This window comes from Mesitornis unicolor, unplaced genomic scaffold (genome assembly GCF_000695765.1).
Source record: "Mesitornis unicolor isolate BGI_N332 unplaced genomic scaffold, ASM69576v1 scaffold28944, whole genome shotgun sequence".
Lineage (NCBI taxonomy): Eukaryota > Metazoa > Chordata > Aves > Mesitornithiformes > Mesitornithidae > Mesitornis > Mesitornis unicolor.
Window position 1 is genome coordinate 1 of NW_010179827.1, and position 4,368 is coordinate 4,368.

The window sequence follows — 4,368 nt, forward strand, 5'->3', positions numbered from 1 at the left end:
CTAAAATTAGGAGCAGGTCACGGTTTCATCGTGGGAAGAGGGAAAGAAAAATATTTTCGTCCCTGGGTGGTGCAAACCAGGGTTCTGCAAACGCAGGACTCGCTCTAGCTTGAGGAGTGCTCGGCATCTGCAGGTCCCAGCAAGCCACGCGTGCTCGGGGCTGCCTTTTTTGGATCTGAACACACAGAGGCACCCAGGGCGCCCTTCCTTCAGGTTGTGCTACCCAGAGCTGCAATTCTGTTTGCAGGATGAGAAGCACTGCAGGCCTTTATGAGAGCCAGGCCCAGTAATACACAAACACAAGAAGCACAAGTCAGGTCGCAGGCTGCTGGTGGCCCATAGAGCAGTTTCTGTGGTCACCCAACCTGTGCTTGGCAAAAACATCTATTTGCTGAACACTGCGGGATTGCTCCAGCCTTGAATTAACTGGTCCTCTCCCTGGGGCAGGCAGGGTGACTCTACGCCACGGTGGGAGCTCCCCCCTGTGCAGAGCTTGGTCTCTACAAGCCAGCAGGTGCAGAGCAGTGAGGTTCCCCACTCTGTTTCTGGGGAACTGGAAGGAGAAGGAGGCCACAGCAGTCATTTGAGGAAAACAAGTTCTTGCATGCATCTGCTCTTGCTGTGCTTCATAAGGTGAAGCGATGGGTAAGGAGGCAGCTCAGTGAAAGTGGTAAATAATATACTGGAAGGTATTTAGGGAACCCATTGACCACCCATGCCCTTGGGAAGTCTATCTCCAGTTGCCAGTGTGGTGCTGGGCTGAGGCTCACAGGGAAGGGAGCTCCTCCTGCCCAGGGCTCTTTCTGCTGCAGCTTCCCCAAGGCTATGATATTTGTTTCACTTCCTTCCAGCTGATGGTTAATCCCATAAAGATCTCAGCTGCACAGACTCAGCAGAACATCTCACCCTCCTTGAGCACCTACAGATGTTTGCTGTCTCCAGAACAGCCCACAGTCAGGAGTGTGCCCTGGCTGTGTCCACAGCCTCCTCCCGCATCAGTGGAGGTCACCACTTCCAGCCTTGGTCTTTCAGCTGAGGGCATCACTCAAAGGTGTCCCAGAACCAGGGAACGCTTCAGGGTTTGGGTGTTGTGTGCATGTTCTGTGATGCTGTGCTCGTTTGTCTCTTGCTCATTAAAGAAGTAAATCGGTTGGCCTGGATTATTGCCTTAAATCCTCTCCCGGGAAAGAAGGACGGGAGCAGAAAATTTGTAGTTGAACACATGATTGCAAAGAGGATTGTTTCGGGGAAAGCAATACATTCCTGTGCTGATAAAGGCAGGATTAGCTGGATCTGAAGCATGATGTGGCTATCTGCAGACAAGCCTCCTGTAAAGTGGCTCCCAGGCAAGACATGCTCAGGCTGCCCAGCTCTGTCCAAAATTTTTGCCAGGAGTGGAGACAGTCAAAGCCGGGAAATGGCCAAAGATGGGGATATAGGATTGATGGGTGACTGCTGACTTATCCCAGCAAGATGCATGGTCTCTGTGTGCAGGATTTTAGCATGGTTCAAGCCCATAAAAATCAAAGCCATCACCATCCACCTGGAGCTCTCTGGTTACCAAAGACCAGGACCATTTAAGCTCTGCAGCAGGCTGTTGTTTGAGCCTTGCTGTGCTACGCCATAGCCGTCTCCAGCTTGCACCAAGCTGCTGCTTGCTTCTGCCTGCTCTCTGCTCCCTGCCTGGCCCAGCTCCTGCCCGCAGCTCAGCGTAGGAGCCTCCGTGCTTGTCCCGACACCTCCAGCCCAGCTCACATCCAAGGAGGGCATTCCTCCTCCTTCCAGCTCGGCCCTGGTATTTTAGGAGATGTTTGTCGCCGTTTCCTCCAAACTCCTGAGGGGCTTGTGAGTCCCCTGACTACGACTCAAGTGACCCCACATTCTTTCGTGCAATACCCCGTGACAGCATCCCTCCTGCATTAGGATTAGCGTTGAAACACGAGACCAAAATGTGGGAAGGAAAAGAGAGTTTCACTTCAGTTTTGCCTCATGGCTGACCCTCGTGTGACCGGGTGGCCTCCCCCCATTTTGGGAAGGCAGTTAAAAAACATAGGGAAAACACCACATTGGGGCTGGCAGGCATGGCTCTCCTGCCCACTCTGCTCCTGCCTCTCCCAGCCAGCAGTGCAATATCCAAGAGTTTCACAACACCACGAGTATCCCCATCCTCTAGAAGACCTTGTGTTTTTGGCCTTTGCCGCTGCATTTCTCAATTGCTCTGACTGAAAGAGGTGCTGCCTCTTCCTCTGTAGCAAAGGGGCTGCAGAGGAGGCAAGGGGTGGCTACACACAGCCAGGAAAAGGCACTTGAGAGAGCAGAAGCACAGCAGGTAATCTTTCCGTCAACATAACACCCGTCCTAGCATCCTTCCTGGGGAAGCACCTGTGTCTGGCCTGGCTCTCCGCGTTGTCTGCAGCTGGCCCAGTGCTCCCTCCCTCCAGAAAGCACTGAGCGCCTGGGGGAGAGGCACGAGGGGGTCCCTTGTTCCTGTGAACGTGCAGACCTGGGGTATCCCGTGGACCCCTTCCTCAGAGGTTTTCTTTTCTTGCCTCCTTGCAGCGAGGAGGCCCGTTTCCCCATCTCTCCCACCACACAAGGAAGGCAGTGGATGTGGTGATGCTCGACTTGCCAGGGGCTGGCATGGAGGCACAGCAGAGGGGCTCACACTTGGACACTGCCTCAGTGGGGTTTTAAAAAGCCTGGCTCTTTTAACGGGGCTTCATTGCTTGCAAAGACTGTGTTTCACTGGGATTTTAACCCCCAAAATCCTGGAGACCCCTCTGTGCTCCTTGCATCACCAGGCCCTGCCTATGGGGAGGAGGGTGAGTGGTGACCCTTGTGGTGATCGGTGCCCAGAGGGATGATGAAGAACAAGGCTTTAGCATTGCTTCCTGCCTGACAGTTATGTCTTTTGGCAAGATGTTGGCCCTCCCCAGGGGCTGATATCAACCCTGCCAACAGCCGAAGTGCCAGCGGTGATCTGGCAAGGAGCGGTTGTTGACCTGGAGCCTTTCACGGCGCTGGGTCAGGCCGGCAGAGCTCCCGCTATCTCAGTGGCTGCACGATGAGACTCTGCCGCTTGCCATTGCTCTGATAGCACCTCTGCCCGGTGAGCATGGCTGCTTTTATCCGGCGGTCGGGGTGGCTGTGCTGCGGCAGGAGGGCTGCGGGGCCGGGGGCCCTTGGAGGAGCTACAAACAAGCTCAGGATGTGAGCACAATAGCCAAGGACTGGCCTTTGAAAAGCTGTGGGATGCAGCGCAGCCGCCCCGGGGCACATCAAAGGTCCGTCTTGTTCTGCACCTGCCAAAAAACCCTGTGTGTTTGGTGGCTACCCATGGACCTGGCCCCAGCGCCGCTTTGGAACAAGGAATTGAGGAGGAGGAAGCGGAAAGGGAAGAGACGGCAGCGGGAACAGGACCCACGTGGACCCTGGGACACAGCCTGCGGGGTCTCTGACTTCGGATCATGGGTTTCTGACCAGTTCCTCAGTCACACTTTGTTGTGGCCCTCACTGCTGTGTCTGGAGCACAGCACACAGCCCATCTCTTCCCTCCCAGTGCACCTCCAGGCAGGCATTTTAGGTAATTTTTGCAAAGGGCTTTACCTGCAATTTCGCAAGCGCTTTCCTTGAATCAGCAGTTGCTACAGCCGGGGGCTGTTGGCATTTCTGTGCCTTCCAGACTTGGTGATTTGTATCCTAGAAAGGCAGGAATCAACCATTTGTGGGGTTTCGATCAAGAAGCCCACGTACGCTGGACACACACCTGCCCTATGGGGTCCTGCTGCACCTTTTTAGCAGGATCAGTCCTGCACGAGTCTCTCTGCTCACTCCTGTGCTCCCAAAAGGGCCTGGGAAGGGGCTAAAAAACCCAGGAAAATTTTGCCTCTGATTTTGCCTCTGCAATATATGCACCCATTGCTGTTTATAGATAAAGGGCAGCCTGAGCCTGCTTTGGTGGCCACCATCCTCTGTGATAAGGGCACACGTTGGCTTGGGAGATTAGACCTGTCTGCTGCTTTGTGCTTTTATAAAGTGCATTTATGACAAAAGAGCAGCCCCAAGGACAAAAAAAAGCCAACAACCCAAAACTGCAGGGAAAATGAGTCCCTGAGAGGTCTGAGTGATGGTTCTGCTCCTGGGAAAAGGCTGAAACCCGAGGCACTGGCCCTGGAGCAGCAGGTTGGTACAGTGTGGCCTCTGGGGGGTTTTGATTGTAAGGTTCTCCTGTACCTGGTGGCTTTTCTGCTTTTGAAGCCATTGTCAGGGGAATTAAATGCTCCCAGGCAGGTGCTGGAGCCTTTTGCAATCAAGATTTGGCTTTGTCTTGTCCGCCTGCTGAAAATGTTATGTTTTAGGGTGGATTAG